This window comes from Rousettus aegyptiacus, unplaced genomic scaffold (assembly GCF_014176215.1).
Source record: "Rousettus aegyptiacus isolate mRouAeg1 unplaced genomic scaffold, mRouAeg1.p scaffold_m13_p_7, whole genome shotgun sequence".
NCBI lineage: Eukaryota > Metazoa > Chordata > Mammalia > Chiroptera > Pteropodidae > Rousettus > Rousettus aegyptiacus.
The window spans coordinates 40,665,694-40,685,100 of record NW_023416310.1 but is presented as its reverse complement, the minus strand read 5'-3'; positions in this window follow the sequence as shown (position 1 = coordinate 40,685,100).

Sequence of the window (19,407 nt, the reverse complement as noted above, 5' to 3'; positions counted from 1 at the left end):
CAGTGGTTATTGGGGCTGGGTCCAGGCAGTGGGCCCACACCCCTTTTTCCAGGCTTCTCTTCCCTCTGTTATTAACCCAAAATTAACTTCAGGTCCTAGACAAATCAACTGAAACTTAACCTCAAAGAAAAGCTATAAAACCAAAAACAATTTTGCATTAGGTAAGACTAGCTCTTCCTTCTCTCCTGAGGAAAGACTGCCACCTGCTGTAATAAATTAGCATTGGGCTTTTCCATGGTCACTGAACAACCACTTCCTCCACTCAAAATTAATGTGTGGTCAACCCCACCTGCCTTCACCTCTGTGTCAGAAGTCTAAAGAGGAGGGCAAACCAATAGGCATTCCTCTTTATTCCTTGACATAGGGCAAAGAAAATCATCTAAAAGAATGGTGACTAGAAGGAACTGGCATCACTTCAACTAAGAATCCTTTCTTCACCACGCAGCAGCAGTTTTTCAAATTAGCTCACAGTAACCATAAAATCTCTGCTAAGAGGCTTATTACTTCCTCGACCTTTTTAGTTCTGTGTATCTTTATCTATTCTTCACAACTTTGGCAAGTTTTTGGTAAGTGAAAGAATGAAAGAATAAAATTGATCGTTTTCGGGAGAGCATCCTGCACCGTGCACTCTGATTTTCTGAAAAAATCCCTAACCTCCTTACCCAGTCTTCACTCTCCACTCCAACCCCGCCACAGTTCATCACCTACCAGCTGCTATGGTCTACTTACACACATGCACCTTTTAGTAGATTTTTCTTACCATTATCTTCCCAGCAAAAAGTGCTCACTACTCCCACCCCCTTTTCCTAAATTATGCCTTTGTTTTTGGGAACTTACCAAACTTAAAGAATTATTTAGGAATTCAAATGTTGAGTAAACGCAAATATAAACAAGCTGACATTTACAACTGAGAATCCGATATCAAAAAAAAAAAAAAGTTATGTGAGAAAAATAGAGCCAGGAACCAATAACTTTAAAGCAAAAAAAAAAAAAAAAAAAAAAAAAGAATATCTCAATACCTGGTTTTCGCTTTGTAAAATTCATGGCATTGACATGGCTGATACAGATGTAAAATGTCTGTGCAACAGTTGCCAACTTCTTCAGGAAATTGTGATATTTTCCTCACTGTAAATCACTGGAGTGCTCTAGACTACCATCTGACATCTCCTGCCTACATTTACAGGCAGGAAGAAGCAGGCTATGGAGGCAGGAAAGGACAGAAATGTTTTCATTGTTGTAAGAGAGGGCTTAAAAAAAAGTTGCCTTGATAGCCAAAGAAATGAACCTTTATAGTATCTGATGTGTGTGTGTGTGTGTTTTGAATAAGCATTTTTAAGGCAACATTTTATTTATTGTAATATTATAAAATGCTAAATGTTTAAAATTTCACCTCTCTAGCTTTTACTTCATTTCTGTTTCCACAGGTTTTTTTTTTTCAAATACATTCCTTTTACACACAGTTTTGTAATCTACACAGAATTTTTAATGTCTTGAACTATTCCTTTGAGTAGCTAGATCAAAATTTATACAATTATTGCCTAATTATTAAAGATTTAGTTTCCAAGTTTTTCATTTTAGTTAACTCTGCAATATTTTTTGTGGAAAGTGCTTTCTTCCTCTTTCTAAGTTAATTTACCATCCATTATAGTGAGGGACATATAGTACATGGTCAGCAAATGCTTGTTGTGTAAGTAAATAATGGAAAATAAATAATCGAGAATGAGAATATGGGGTCAAACATTAAAACAATTCTGGTGTAAACAAACTTAATGCCTCTTGATACAGATTACTAAATAGCTTTCCAAAAGAATTTTACTTATTTGCTGTGTCATCAGATAAGTTGTTCAGCGCATTTCCATCAATACATCAATTTTAATCTTGTTACTTAACAAGAGGTTAAAATGTGACAGTAATACTGCTGAAATAAAAGGACATGAAGGGTCTGAATCAACATGGGGAATGTGGGCCACATTTTAAATTGCTTTTTAAGTCTATACTTACTGCTATAGTTAAATTTTTCATTTCTTGAAGTCCCTATACTAACTTGCAAGGCAGAACTTAGAAAGGCATCAGCTAACCTCCCATATTGGAACATCTTATGCATTTTTGGAGTTATTGGCTGTAATGCAAAGAACTAAAGTGGGATAGTATTTGTCATAAGTGAAGTTCCACGCTAGAGGGGAAAGACAAGAGGCCCTAAAACTTGACTACTCAGACTAGAGTCCCCAGACCAGCTACATCAGCATCACCTGGGATGTTAGAAATGCAGAAGATATTAGAACTGAATCAATTATTAGAAATACAGAAGCCCAGACATACTGAATCTGAATTTTAACAAGAGCTCTAGGTGATTCTTATGCACATTAAGTTGGAGAAGCAGTGTTCTTGGCAGTGAAAATTGCTACTGCCAGTTGTCTGTTGGCTTTTTTTAGTAGAAAAGAGAGCCTACTGTGACTATGAAGAACATAAACCTAAAGACAGCAAAGAGCCCTTTGTAATTTAATTTAGATAGTTCTATTGAAAACTTCTCAATGATATAGCCTGGCTTAGAAATCAAATATATTATGGAGAGCTTTAAATATAAACATATTTAGTGTCTTTACAGCAACTCAAACTTTTTCAAGTACAGATTTTATTTAAATCATCCTTGTATAAAACAGATTATCCGATTTCTAATATTATCTAGAGATAATTTTTCAACTCTTTGCTAAAATTTCTCCTGCTGCCAATTAAAATAACTTGCTTCTCTAAGAAATTTTAAATTCCTTGAAAGAAAGGAAGTTTGTTTACTTATATCAGAGATTGCCATATAAGTTAGCTCTTTGATCCACTTGCATCAAAATCCTCTATCTTGGGAGACTTTTTAAAAATGCAAAGATTTGAGCCTTAATTTACTCCTCTGCATCAGACTCTCTCAGTTTGGAGCTTAAGAATCTGCATTTTAAATAAGCTGACCAGTTGATTCTAATGCACAAAAAAGTTTGAGAACTACTGTCTTTCAGGTTTTAACAGAAAGCTGAACATCTGAGCAGCGGTTCTTAACCTTGGATGAACAATTTAATCATCTGAAAAACTTTAAAGAAACACTGATGTCTGGGTTCCAGTCCCAAAGAATTTTATTTAATTGGCCTGGTATCTATAGCCTGAGCATTGAGAACCACAGACTAGGTGTTTTAATAAAAACTTATCTCATTGTATAGGTCATCCACTTTGTGTGGAAAAAGAAGTAGCTGGAGATTAGAATATATATAGTTATATGAGTGATATGAGTAATGGCAAATGGTCAGAGCCTGGAAGAAGAAAGATTAGAAGATCAGAGATGAGGAGATTTGGGGTGACGTGGCCATATGGGAGTGGGCATAAAGTAGGTATGATTGTATGTTAACACACACCACAGAGCATCTACCACAAAAAAAGCACTAAATAACCAACAGACAAAATAACTTGGGTGGTTCACTTCAGTCAGCCTCTATCATCAGCTTCTAGTGCTAACATAATAGACATATAAACATGGTGTCAGGGTGGAGGCTATCAAGGATCTAAAACCATGCGCACTTTGTGGGCAAAACTGCGCCAAAGCCTGACTTCTCCCTCTGTCCAGTCCCACCTCCTCCTTTTCCCTTCTGCAGGTTTAATGCCAAGAGCACCTCCTCATAAACTTCCTGCAGGATAATCTCCTTCTCAGAGTCTACTTCCCAGGAAACTCAACTTTTAACAACTGACAATGCCAAGCGTTTATGACAATGTGGAAAAATTATGACTCTCATGCACTGCTTGTGGGAGTGTAACTTGGTACATTTTCAAAAACTGAAAGAATCTATTAAAACTGAATATAAGCATACCCTATCATACAGTGGTGCTACTTCTGGTTATATACACAAGAGAAATGCAGACATATATTCAACAAAATATCTGTACAAGAATGATCATAGCAGCACTATTTGCAATAGCCAAAATCGGAAACACCTCAAAGATCTAGCAATAGAATGGTTAAAGACCTACCGAATTTTTATATAATGAAGAATTCTATAGTGATGAGAACAAAGAAACTACTGCTATACATGACATGGATAAATCTCAGAAGCATTATGTTGACTGAAGTAAGTCAGACACCAAACAATATTCTGCCATTTATATATGTAAAATTTATAATGTAACTCTATGTATATAAAGGTTGAAATCAAGCAAAAATAATTGAAGCTGAGCGGTTAACTTTGGGGGTAGAGTAGGATGGGGTTCAGGCAATGCTACCCAAAAATCTGGTACCTTGGCATATTAAATATTTTAAGCTGAAGGTGTTTGAGAAAGCAGCAGAGCAGGAAGGTCACTCTGACCTTGACCCCCTCACCTACCTCAGCTTCTCCTCTAAAACAGGTCATAAAACCCTCTTGTGAGAGATGCCCTCCCTATACCCAGAGGGAAGGAACAGTCTTATCTGAGAAGATAAAGGGAGCCCAGAGGAATCCTAACAAACAGGCCTTGCTAAGTTTCCCCCAGTTTGCTATAATTATTGCATACTCCTTTCCTTCTATTCCTCCATGACTGTCCATTCATCATCAAACCTAGCATAAAATAAATACTCGGGTCTTTGTTTCTTTATGAAGGCTTCTGTGTCATGTAAAACTTATGTTTCTGTGCCTTTTTCCTATTAATCTGTCTTCATCAGTTTAATGTCAGACCCAGCCAGGGACCCTAAGAGGGCTGAGGAAAACTTTTTCCTCCTCCATAATAGTAACCTGGAGAAGACAAAAGTACTGCTTCTGGAGTATTGGTAACATTCTATTTCTTGAGATGAAATGTAGTTACATGAGGTTTTTCGTTTTGTAAAACTTAATCGAACCATAAATTTTAACACATATGTTATATATCAGTAAATAATCCTTAATTGTTAGAGAAACAAACTAATGTATTCATGAGTAAAATAATATGATAAATGGGTTTTCTTTTTTTTTAGAAAATTTATGAAAATATTTAGGTATGGGATGGATGAAAAAAAAACATAAAATGTTAATAATTTTTAAGCTATGTGATGGATATATATGAAAGTTTATTATTCTATTCTCTTTACTTTTGTTTATGTAAATACTTTTGTAATAAAAATATTTTTAAATTTTGAGTGAAATTTTAATCTTAGGGTGGAAAAGGACATAAAATTCAAAAGTCGTAAATGAAAAAATGATGGCTTCAACATCCATTCCAGCCCTGTTCCTTCCTGCCTTCTGTTATAAAGGCTGCAAAATAAAATGCTACCATTGCTAGTCCCTTAGCACTGAGCCTGTCTATGTGACCTAATACTGGTTACTGAGGGGTAGGCAGAAATCATATAGCTATAAGCATAAGCAATATAAATCAAAATATCAAGGAAATATCATCTATTTTCACCTATTAGATTGATAAAAATCAGAAAGTTTGTTAATTCTCAGCATTGTTGGCTGTTTGGGACACAGTTGTTCCCCTACACTTATGTGGAAATATAAGTTCATATAAAATCTTTTGGAAGGATAATTTGGAAATATCAAAATTCTCCTGAAAGCAAAAGCAACATTTGAGCGTTAAGAGTGAGGATAGAAAGAAGCATTGGATATAAGAGACTAGAGTCAAACTTGATTATAGTCACGCACCGCAGAATGATAGTGACGAGTTCTGAGAAATGTGTCATCATTAGGCGAACATTGTGGAGTGCACTTATACAAACCTAGATGGTAGAGCCTACTACACACTTGGTTATATGATGTAGCCTGTTGCTCCTGGGCTACAAGCCTGTACAGTATGTTACTGTACAAAAACAGCACGAGATTAAATCAAGCACAAGGGAAAATGATGTGATCAAGAGATGTGGTCAATATAAGATATATGAGGCTGCTGCTGGTGTTGCAGCATACTTTTTTTTTTTATAAGTAGAAAGAGTATATTCTAAAATAACAATAAAAATATAGTATAGTGACTACACAAACCAGTAACAGTCATTTATTATCATTATCAGGTATTATGTAGTGTCCATAATTGTATGTGCTATACTTTTATACAGCTAACTGGTAGCTCTGTAGGCTTGTTTTCACCAGCATGACCACAAACACGTGCATAATGCATTGCACTGTGACATTAAGACAGTTACGATGTCACTAAGTGATAGGAATTTGTCAGCTCCATTACAATCTTATGGAGCCACTGTAGTACATGCAGTCAGACCCTTGCTGACTGATAAGTTGATATTCAGCACATGACTGTAATTAGGTGGCTGACTAAATGTGAGGTAAAGGTCCACAATTATTAGAAATAAAGAGTCATTTTTTATAAATACTGGTGAAGTAACTTGTGAACACACCAGCTATCATTATAATCAGGACAGTTATGACATATTGATTTTGCTCACCAATGCTCTCTGCTTTCAACCTTAATTATAATAGCTATTATTGTGTTCTTCCAGCAGAATCTTCAGTGTTAGTCAGCAAGTTCTTGGGTTCTAATCACCTGAAAATTGATTTTGTTGATTGTCATTAAATGCTGAAAATAATAGGTGAATACTCAGTTGAAAATAGATCTCATTTCAGCCCTTTTCTCTGTGCCCCCCTTTGCTATCGTGAATAGTACCTTTTTAAACATGCCACATGAAATCAGACTAACTTCTCTGGTATTTCCATTAATATTAAGCTTTATTTTAAATTTTATTGTTCCTGTATTTGTTCAACCAGATTACAAGGAGGAACAGACCGATTTTCATGTGCCCTCTGTAATTGCAACTTTCAGTACCTCAATCATGTCATTTTATAGTCTTTTCTCATTTGCAGGCTAAATAATCACTTTGAGTCCTTTGCCGCAGTGAAACTTGAAACCTGATCATTGAAGAAGCCTGCAATTTAGCAGAGAGCCAGGCACACCAGGATCTTCTGCTCCAGCTGCACGTTGAGGATCTGTTTTTTGTTGTTGTCGTTGTTTTGTTTTTTGTTTTTCAAAAATCCCCTTACATTTCTAGTTAGTTCAGTTGCCCTAATTCTTTCTTTAAACAAGTTTGCCAAGTTGTTTTAAGAAATGTTCTACTTACCCCAACACTGAGGCACCTTGCTGTAAAGTCTTGTGATATATCATTGCTTAATCCCAATTCATGGGAAATGACATGTGCTGGTTAAATAAAATTTCTGACTAAACCCTTTTATCTTTCTATCTCACTGCATGATACGAATTTTGAGTTACTTCATTTCTGGAAATGATGCTATTTTTGACAGGAGGACACATGCAACTAGATGCTGTTTTGAACACAACCCTGATAATATTTTTTGTTGTTGTCATTTGTCTCTACTAAAAGCAAATTCTCTCTCTCTCTCTCTTTCGTGTGTGTGTGTGTGTGCGTGCATGCGTGTGTGTGTGTGTGTGTGTGTGTGTGTGTGTGTGTGTGTGTGTAATTGGAGGTGCCAACTAATACCAGTTAATTGGGTTCTGGTTAATTTGAGATTTTACTGCTGGTAGACCAAATTACCTTGACTCTAAAAACACCCAGAATAAATTCCCTTATTTTTCTTCTTGTCATTTTAAACTAAAACATATTCACAAAGCCATATTTCCAAACTATTTTGAAACCATGTTGTTAAAAGCTATCAAAACTTCTTATATACTTCAATTAGCTAACTTGATAGCTTTTGGCTCTGAATGGGTATCAACAGACTATGGGATCTGAGGAGGATATGGGATATAAGGGCAGATTTAATAACAATTTGCACTGTCTTAAGCCATAGACAGCGAGGGAAATGGGTGGCATACCAAAAAAGCTACCCCTACCATCATTAATTCATCTAGCAATTTTTAAAAGTCTATAATGTGCAAGTCACTGTACTAGGATTTATGGAGAGGACAAGCAGGATATAATAGTCTAATATAGAAACTAAAAGCCCACTAATAGCTCGAACAAGGGCTAGTATGTCCAAAATGCTATGTCATGGTTTAGGAAATAAATTATGTGACAATGTCACTTCTGGCTAAATGATAAGGGAAAATTTTGTAAAAGAGATGACATCCGAGCTGATCCTTGAAGGAATAAGATTTTAGTAGGGAGAGTTGGCAGAGTTTAGCATAAACAAAGGCAGGAAAACCTACAGTCTGTTTATAGGCTGTGAGAAAAGATGCATGAAGGTGAATAATGACAGAAGGGCTCGAAACAGCAGATAGGATCCAATTAAGAAACACTTTGGCAAGCTGGAGTTTGAACCTTCTTCAGAATAAATAAACATTTTGACAAATACAGCGACCAAGAGCCTGGACTTTGGCATCGGATAGATTCAAGCTCAAATCCTGATTCCACATAGTGTGATCTTGAGCAGGTCACTTACCTCTCCAAGCTGCAGAATCTTGGTCTCACAGGACTATTATCAGGATTAAATGCAATTGGGGTATGAAGCACTTAGTCACTCAGAAAACATTTATTGACCTTCCACCGTGTATGTCGCAGACAATGAGCTTTGTACTGCGGATTCAGAGGTAAAGGCCAAAGCCCTGTCTGCAAGGAAGGCATGAAGCAATGGAAAAGACAGATAAATAACCAGAAAATGACAATAGAGTATAAGTAAGCATAGAGTTAGAGGAGATAAGTAACTCAGGAAAGGTGATAGTAAAGAAATTTATCAGAGGAAGCAAACCCTGAGGCACCTGATAGAAGCCTCTAAATGTGGGTAGAAATAGAACTTATTTTCCAAGATCTGATTTTTATTGTTACATTGTAGTTTCCTAGCAGAAACAAGCATTTAAAACTCTAAAGGGATTTTCTTTGTTATTTGTGTTGTCATTTTGTCAGTTGGTTGGTTGTTTTGGCTTATTACAAATCCAAAGAAACAGAGGTGGTGTTGGGGGGGAAATGCCCTATTTCTCAGCTGACAAAAGAGAAGAGTCCATTTGTAGTCACGTTAGCAGTGGAAGAAGTAAGCAACCCAAATCACTGAAATGTGTGCTGTAAAGTGAAAGACATTAAAGGGAAGCTGACCTAAAACGAAGTTTCAAATCTGAGTTTTCACTTTAAAGAGACCTGTTGTGGGCATTTGCTGGGTGTTCAGCCCACATTTATTTCATCTTCTGGAATGGGGGCCCAACTTTGTTTTGTTTTTGTTTTTCTGGAGAACTACAATTTTTTTCACTATGTTATGTGTTCTGGTGAAGTTGACTCCATTTCATTCTGGTTTCAGTGTTGGCTGTGATTTAGGCCTGGCCAATCAGAGCCTCACATTAGCCTATATGATTGGGATGGGTGCATCACCCAATCAGAGCCAGAGAGAGGCAATCTGGGACTTCTGCTGAGCCTGAGAGTATACCTTGGCTACTGGTTTGTTCATGGGAAGTTGTAAGCCAGGAGCTGCTGGCAGCCATTTTCCTACTACTTCCCTCCACTTGCAGCCTGAGATTGAAGCCAGTCAAAAAGAAGGAGAGCAGGGATCCTCTCAGTAGACTATAAAGTCCATGAGGGCAGGAAGCTTGGCTTTATTTTTAAATATTTTTTATTGATATATCACTCACATATAGAAAAAATACACAAAACAAATGTTTGAGTAAAAAATTATTACAAAGTGGTTTACCACCCAGATCAAGAAATTGAACATTACCCCCCTCATACTCCTTTTAATCACTGCCTGCCTCTCCTCTTGACACCATAGTTTTGAATTTTGAGTTTTCTATAAATAGAATTATATAATATACATTTTTGTGTGTCTGGCTTCTGTTACTCAACATTATTATAAATGTCTCTGATGAACATACACATGCAATGCTAATTGGATATATTCCTAAGAGTAGAATTGCCAGGTCATAGAGTGTACACATGTTCAATTTAAGCAAATATTGCCAAATTTTCTTCCAATGTGATTATACCGATTTACTCTTCTATACTGGTGTGCACCTGTTGCTCCACGTTTTAAGCAACATTTAGTATTTACAGTCTTCTAAGTGTGGATGTGTAGGATATCATATTACACATGAGGCCAAATACCTTTCTACATGGCCAGTTGGATATACTTTTCTGTGAAGTGCCTGTTAAGTGTCTGGCCCATTTTTCTATTGAATCACCTATCTTTTCTGTTTTGACTTGTTAGATGTTCTAAATTTTTTTTATCTTTAGCTACTATACTAATACCATACTGTATTTACATTGTAGTTTTATAATAAACCTTAATAACTAGTAGAGTATGTCCTCCTATCTTGTTCTTTTTTTGAGTATTTTGGCTATTCTTGGCCTTTTGCATTTCCGTATACAGATGACCCCTGAATATGTGGGAGTTAGAGAAGCTGCCCCCTAGGCAGTTGAAAATCCATGAAAACCTCTGACTACCCCCAAACTTAACAACCTCCAATTGTCTCTCTGTATCTGCAGGGGATTAGTTTCAGGCCACCCATGGATACCCAAATCTGAAGATGTTCAAGTCCTCTACACAAAATGACATAAATCAATGTATATAGTCATCCCTCCTTATCCAGGACTCCCAACCACACATCAAAAATAGTAAAGATGTAGTGAAAAAATTTCACATATAAGTGGATCTGCATAGTTCAAACCTATGTTGTTCAAGAATGAATCAGTGTGCATTTTGGAGTCAGGTTGCTATTTTCCACATGTAAACCCGTTGGGATTTTTTGTTGGGATTGCATTGAATCTATAAGTTAATTTGATGAGATTGAGATATTTATGACATTGAAAATTATAATCTGTGAATAATGGCATATATTTCCATTTATTTAGGTTATCTTCAATTTCTCCCAAAAAGTTCTATAGTTTTCTGTGTAGAGGGGTCTTGCATTCTTTTATTGGATTGATTACTTAGTATTTGATATTTTTGTGTAATTGTAAATGGTAATAATTTAAAAAAATTTTTGTTGCTGGTATGTAGAAAAACAATCAAATGTTTATATATTGATCTTATATATATTAAATTTCTATTGCTGTATAGCAAATTATAACAAACTTAACATCTTGGAAAACAAATTTATTATTTCATAGTTCCCATGAATCTGGATACAAGTTAGTTGGGTCATCTGCTAAGAGTCTCACCAGGCTGAAATCAAGGTGTCAGCCAGACCTTTGAGCTCATCTCAGGCTGTGGGTCCTCTTCCAAGCTCGTTCATTGGTGCAGTTCAGTACCTTAGAATCATAGCACTGAGGTTCCTCTTTCATGCTGGCTGTCATCCAGCAGCCACTCTCAGCTACTAGAGACCAGCGCAATTTCCTGTCATGTAGCCCTCACCAAAACATGGCATTTTTTTTTCTTCAAGGCCAACAGGACACCATTTCCCTTCAAATATTCTGATTTCTGACATCTTTGACCTCTAAACTCTCTTTTAAAAGGGCTCACCTAATTAGGTAGGGCCACTAGAATGATCTCCCTTTTGATTAACTCTGGTCTTAATTATATCTGCAGAATTCCTTCATATTTACCATATACCATAACCTAAACATGAGAGTGAAATCTTATATTCACAAGTCCACCCACACTTAAGGGGAGGTGATTACATATGGCATGTACACCAGGAGTATGGGATCTTGGAGGACAACTAAGAATTCTACCTACCGTACCTTATACCCAGCAATCTTAATTGGTTAATTAATGCTAGTAATCTATCTAGAGATCATTGGAATTTCCTAAATATACAGTTATATTATCTAAACAAGTTTTATTTCTTCCCGATTCTTATATTCTTAATTTTTTTTTCTTAACTTAATTGCACTGACATACTACTACAGCGCTATGCCAAAAAGAAGTGAAAGTGGGCTTGCTTGTCTTTTGTATCATTGTATCTCCAGTGCATAAAATAGAGCATGAGACATAATAGCTTTTTAATAAATATTTTAAATGAATAAATGGATGACAGCAAAGCTGAGAGATAGGGAAAATTGGTTCCTGCTTGGTCATTGATCTCAATCAAAAGTTTTAAATATTAGCTATCTTGGCCCACAGAATAACATGAGTGAACAAATATTTGGGAGAAAATTAATTTTTATGCTCAGTGGAGTTACTTGTTCTTCTTTTTGAAGAGCATTTATGGGAATTCAAACATATTCAAATATCTACCATATTAAGAAAATCTTCCCTCACATTCACTTCCACCTACCACTCCATCTAGCTCCTCTTTTTTATTTATTTTTTAACAACTAAGCTTCTAGTAACAGTTAACTCATCATTTTATCTCCATATAACAGCCTTGACTCATCAAAATATGTTTTCAATTCCCCCATCTACCAAATTTGTTTTGCTAGGATCAGAAGTGACCTTAATGCTGCTAAGTCCAATGAACAGCACACATCTTATTTGCTATAGCTGATCACGTCTAGCTGCTTCCAAAAAAAATTACTTCATCTTCTCTGACCCCAGAGTCTTCTGGCTTCCTGTTATTTCTCTCTGCTTCCTCTTTCTAGTCTCCCCTGGTTGCTTTCCCTCTTTTCAGGGACCAGTCTATTAACCAGAGGGGTATAGCAACCACCTAGAATCAGAGTAGTACTCACTGGCATGTATCAGTAAACCAGTTTAGTCATGAAGACACAGCCACTTATACAAATATTTGGTTTGCTCATTAACATATGCTGATTTTGCTTGTTGTATGAATCTGGCTAGTATCGGGACTTCTTCCTTTCTTTTCTCTTCCCTTTTCTTCCCTTCTCATCTCTCTATACTCTTATAAACTTCACACACACCATTTCTTCCAATTATTAACTACATGTTGACAACTTCTGAATTTATGTCTTCATTCAGGTCTCTCTTCTGAGTTCTGGGAGCAAGTAGTGAGTAACAAAAGGAGCCTTTAACATACTGGGGCAAAATGCAGGCAGCTCAGGCAGGCAATGCAGAATCAGAGAGAGAGGAGAGCAATCCCCCTGGATGCCATTAACCAGGAAGATATGCTGACCACCTGGAACCAGAGCAGCACTCATTGGCACGCATCAGTGGGCCAGTTTAATCATCAAGACAGAGCCATTTATGTAAGCTTTTAGTTTGCTCACTGTTTTGATATATGCTTGTTGTAGGGATCTGTAAAGAAAAAAAACTGTCACTGTCAGGAGTCTGACTTTCAATTTGTAATAGACAAAAAATATTTATGTTTTGTAAATATGTCCTGTCTGCTCACTTTACCATTTCTTTTGCTGTGCATAATTAACTACAAAGTTAGGATAAACTTAGAAGAATAGAAATAGGCTTTTGCATGTTTATAAAGGAGGAATACACAAAAACAAGCCACGCATTTTCTTAAAGACTGCGTTCTTGTAACCAAATACGGAAACTGTCTATTGGATTTGTGAACTGGTAAAGAGTACTTAAAATAATAAATTACTTACACTAATTATTTCCGAAGTTATTAAATACTTATTACCAAGCAAAATCTTACCTACAAGATGTTTTTTTTCTTATAAATAATGAGAGCCTTCATATTCCATACTTTAGGGTAAGCCTTACCTATTCTTTGGAAGAGAGGGGGAATCTGATATTCCTTGAATTCAAATAATAAGTAATTCTACTTAACATAATTCTTTACTTTTTTAGTAATTTGTTGTTGTAGCATTTCCTATAGTGTGGCACAAAGAACATGAGACTGGAATTCTTAAATCTGGCTTGTAATTAAAAATTGCTGCCACCACTAAAACATTATCTGTCTCAGCCCTTTGACCTCCATTTCCTCATCTGTTAAGCTAGAGGCCTTTTCTCTTCCAAAAGTTTGATTTCAATGATGTTTTCTTTCTTTTGAGTTTATTATTTTTATCTTATATAGATCCTTAAAAGGTATAAAGTAATACTATATAAGGAAAAAGATGCTGTTCTAAGTCTAAGATTGCTGTTTGGAAATAAGACTTCTAGGTTGAAACTGGATTCTGATTGAGAACTTGTTTTTATTAATACTCAGGTTAGATGTAAAGAGAATAGAGAGAAAACACAGATATTTCACTTCCTGGTAAAATGGGAACCAAAATGACCAGACAGTGGCAAGATAACTAAATGGGCTTTCTAATACATTTTGGTATTCAAGGAAAGCCCATTATTGAATTGCAATCCATTGTTTTATTAATGTTTTACTTTGGATTATGTTGTGAAATTGTCTTGGTTTCATGATAGCCAGTGTTTATTTTACTTATAAAGTATTTTCCCACTGTTCGATTTTTTTCTCTATTTAAAGATATTACATAGTGGTACAAGAATTTTTATTCGTGCTGCTTAAGGTTTTTTTTCTGAGCCATAGCTGGTGTTGAGTCACATACCCAGTTGATGTAGAAGTGGTTCCGGGGAAACCCTTGACAGGTCAACTACAGCTTCTGTTTCTCTGGAAATGTATGCCTTCCAAATTGCCCATAATTTTCCTAGAAGAGTTTTAAATGAAAAAAAATTTTGCTAATAAATATTTAAACATTCTGTCTTTATAGTTCTACTTCATTATAGAATTACATATTTAAAAAATAATCTCATATAGATATTACTTAAAATACATCAATTGTAAAATAAGCCAAGACTATCATCTTTATCCTAAATCTAATAAATTCATAGTGGTTTACAAAAATCTTGAGCCCAGTAACATATCAGTGGCAAATTGTTTTCAAGACATTAGAGTAATTGGTTACTCATTCCGCTTAGTGTACAAAACAAAGTAGTTTATGTTTATAAGCACCAGTTTCTTTTTATCTTTCATGCATTATTTCAACAAGTATTTATTGAGTTCTCAACTTGCACCAGGCATTGTTCCAGGTGCTGGGGGGTAAAGTGGTAAATAAAATAGACAAAACATTCTGCTCTTATGGAGCTTGCATTCCTTTAGAGAAAAGACAGACAGTAAATAAAACATATGGGGGGAGGTTAACTGACAGTAAAGGCTAAGAAGAAAAATAAAGTGGAAAAGGACATTAGACATAGTGTTGCAATGAGAAATATAGCGTCATGAAATTCCTCACAGAGAAGGAGAGATTTGAATAAAGACTTGAAAGAGGGGAGGAAGTTTAGCCATTTGGATATGGGGCGGGGGGGGGGGGGTGGATACAGGGCGGGGAGGAGCATTTCAGGCAGAGGGAAGAGCAAATGCAAATGCTCTGAGGCAGGAACAAGCCTGGTATATCCCAGGAACAGTTATGAGCCCTATATGATTAGAGCACAATGAGAAACGGGTGGGGGCGGGGGGAGGATGGAGGAGGAATGGAGGAGATAAAGTTAGAGAGATAAGATTGGAATGAGATCATCTAGGGCCTTGTGAGGACTTTATCTTTTACTATGAATGAAAGAAAGATACTGGAGACTTTTAAGCAGAGAAATGACATGATCTGACTTAAGGTTTAGCAGGATCAAGCTCACTATTATGTTGAGAATAGATTAGTGGGAGACAAAGACTAGGAGACTTTTGCAATAATTTATGCAAGTAGAATGATTGTACTACATACCTCCAAGAAGCATCATTCACCCTGCAGTTTCTGTGAATGGTGCTTCCTGTAATGAGCAGTATATAGCTCAACAGCCATAGTTAGAGGCCCTACAGGCAAGATGGCTTGGACCAGGTTGGATGTAATGTGAGTGGTGAGAAGTATTTAGATATATTTTCAAGGTAGAATAGTATTTTATGATACAGTAGTTGTGGGATATGAAAGAGTCAAGTATGATTTCAAGGTCATCCATTAAGCTTATGAATTATTAATAATCATTATACCAGACACCATTACTAAAGGAATACATATTTATTTTTTAATTCAACAAACATTTATTGAAAGCCTAATACTATGTAGTATATTGTTTCATATTATGTTGGGATATTTTCGAAAGTATAGTAGCAGCAGCAACAGAAAACCTCATCCTGGAAATATTTATAACTTTGTTAGATGAAGCCGCCATAGATAAAAGGACCAAATGAAACAATAAAAGGACCAAATACTGTATAAGGAAACATAAGAAAAAATATAATGGGACTAATAAAATGGGATACATACGTGTATATATATATATATATACATATATAGACACGTGTGTGTGTGTGTGTGTGTGTGTGTGTGTGTGTGTGTATTCCTCTAGGGATAAGGCCCAATTTGAAAATAATTTTACATTTGTCAGGATATACCCATATTTCCAATTATTGTACTCCTCTAATCTATTCGATAACTTAGTCTCTGTTTTCTAATAGTAACATGACTTGTTTCCTATTAAAAATGCTGGACTCGATATGTTCTATGGTTGACTGCTGCTTCAGAAGGAAGTATATAAAAGGTTTCATGTCTGACGAATTACCTGTTTCATGTGCTCTTCTCTTGCTGATGTTTTAGGCTGCATTCCTCACAGTTTGGTTGAGAATTCACAATATTACCTTGTTCCCTAGTTCCTATTTGTCCAATTTCTGACTTGTGGCTTTTCTCCCCCCCCCCACCCCTTTAATCCACCCTGCCTCCCCCACCACCCCACCACCACACACACATCCATCCCTGACCTATGGATGTTGCCATTTCCCCTTCAGAATTGGATCCCACACACTCAAGGGGCCTGGCATGACTTGTGACTTTTCATAACTTTCGACCACTTATTTGATGATTTTTAAGATCTTGTGGCTTCTCATGTTTCATCTTACCTAATTCATTCATAGCCATGTCTTGTCACTTCCTGTTCTATGGTTTTTATTAACATAGACTTCCTAATGAGATAGTGAAGATTATAATTATGAATTTGATAGCTAATATTTTTTTGAGTATTGACTATAACCTAGGCACTAAACTATGCTATTTAAGAATGTTTTAAATGTTATCCTAATAGTACATCTATGAAGTGGGTACTATCTTTATCCCCATAAGGAACTAAGCTCTAGAGAATTTAACATACCTGAAGTTACTTGGCTAGAAAGTGGCGGAGCTAGAATGTAAACCCAGAACCCATGAATACTATCATGCCACAGCATGTCCTTTTGTATCATACACATAAACATGATTCAGAAGGAGAAAAAAAGCCATTCCCAACAAAGTCTTCTAAACTCTGAAAGCCTCTATGTTTAATAATTATCTTTCTAATGTTATGGATTTATCATTTTTTAATTTACCTAATTTGAATACACACACACACACACACACACACACACACACACACACACACACACACTGGACACAGACAAAAGAAGTAGCAGTTAAAAGTAGAAATGCCAATGGGGGCTTCTATTAGACCAAGATTAAAATGAAAAAGAGACCTACTTGCAGATGAAGAAACAAAGTATAAGAAACTGATAACACAATCACATAGCTAAAGTGTCAAAGCAAGTTTAAAACCCAGGGTTAGCTAAATTCCAAAGCCTGTAGAATTTATCACTGTAGGTGGTAGACAGACTATAGTCACCATAATTTCCAATGTCCTAGTGTTTACAACTTTGTGCCATGCTCTCTCCTTCAGTGTAAGCAAACCTTGCCACTTGCTTCTAAACCATAGAATATGGCAAAAATAATAGAATACCAGTCTGTCTTGCTAGCTGACTCAATCTAGAGAGTTTAGAGACACTCTTTGCTGGTTTGATGACGTAAGCAGCCATTTTGGGAAAGCCTACATAGCAAAGAACTGCAGGTGGACTCTAGGAGCTGAGGACAGCCTTCAGCCAGCAATAGAAAACACAGCAATATGCCACAGATAACTAATATACCACACTACCTTGGTTTTCTCTATGCTTGGAGCATATTCTTAGCAAATGGTAGTTGCTATTATTACGATAATCAAATGGAAATTTGGAATATCAGAGTCAAAGAGAATTGACTAAGTTACTAAGTTACTAAGTTACTAAGCAGCTGATTTAGAAGACACAAAGAAATGATATGTGAAACTTGTATATTAGATACTTCTAACAATTATCGAGTACATTATTATTACATGAAATATAAAATTTTTAGTGGTGCTTATACCCACATCTAGTTTTAATGGTGTACACCATATTCAAAATAATTGAAAAGTTTTCCTACATTAAGATAGTCTACAGTAGCTATATAGAAATATTAAGACATATTCAGATTCCAGTCATTGCTTTAAATTGTGATTTTTAAACATTTCAATATTTTTTAAATAAGTTAAATATGATGGACAAAATAATCCAGGACGTTGGATCAAAAAATCAAACCCAGATGAAACTACTATTAGCACAATACTTTTAGTACATGAGTGAATGTGGATTTTGCTTAGCAAAGATAATTTATACTTATGATACATATTTAGCTATAGTATAGGTTAGAGAATCTGAATGGGTTTCCATTTGATAGATTTAAGATTTGCCATTGTGGAAACAAGAGGGGCTAGTGCTCATGTTTAACTAAATTGCAAAATGATTTTTCTGATTATTCTTTCTACTAGTGCTCCCTTTCCCTTCTGTACTTATATTGGCATATGAATGTATATTTTCTGTCAAACAAGTCATTAAAAATGGTGTTTATTGATTGAGTTGACATGTTAACTCATTACTGTCACACAAATATACACTGAACATACAATAAAAAGCATAGGCCTTTTATAGGTGTTACGGCATTAAAATGCTTGCCTATCCTTTCTCTAATGAGAATGTATGACCCTGATAATTATTACCATCCATAATCTTAACAGGTAATACATATTATGCCAAATATAGTATTAGTAATATGGTAGCTAAATATTTTCTTCATATTTTCTCCTTAGGGCAATGATGATTTCTATCATTTTTTCTTAAATTTCTGTCATCTGTGCTTTCTGGAAAGAACACTAATTATGTGTCTATACATATTTATTTGTGTTCTTTTTTTCTTTCTAATACTAAAATAATTCAAGGGATAACAAATTAACATGTTAATTAATTTGAAATTTATCTACTTGTGGCATTAATTACTGCAGGAGGTAGATAGACTGTAGAGTAGTCCCCATGATTCCCATCTCCTGGCGTTTAAATTACTTGTCCAGTTAGCAGGTTTTGTTTTGTTTTTGGCAAACCTGAGCATCAGCATTTATTTCTCTGTTTAGATTCATGATTATGAATTGTTCTGTGAAAAAGTAAAAGTAAACATCATGCTGGATCCTTGAAAGAACTAGGCACAATACTCAATGTGTATTTTCTTCCTATGGTATGTTATCTACAGATGGATAATAAGGAAAACAAATGAGTCTGTCTTACTCTAGTCTCTGTGAGATACCTCAGGCTATTATTTAATCCAAGTGCCCACTGGAGCAACTTGGAATCTTTTTTTGGAACAATGTCCAGTATCAATGCAAATAGCTTTTAAAAGGCGAAACTTCAGCTAGGTTTAAGGCAGCTTTCAAACTGTTGTTGATTTCTTGATACAGGTTAAAAACAGGAATTCGCTAAATCCATTTCTTAGTATCATCTATGAACTGATTCTAGACTTAAAGTGAATTTATTTTCTTTTCTGGTTTTAGATGAAATTCAGTGAATCTTTCCTTAATGTTTTCATAATATAAACTCATCTAGTTTTATATGCGA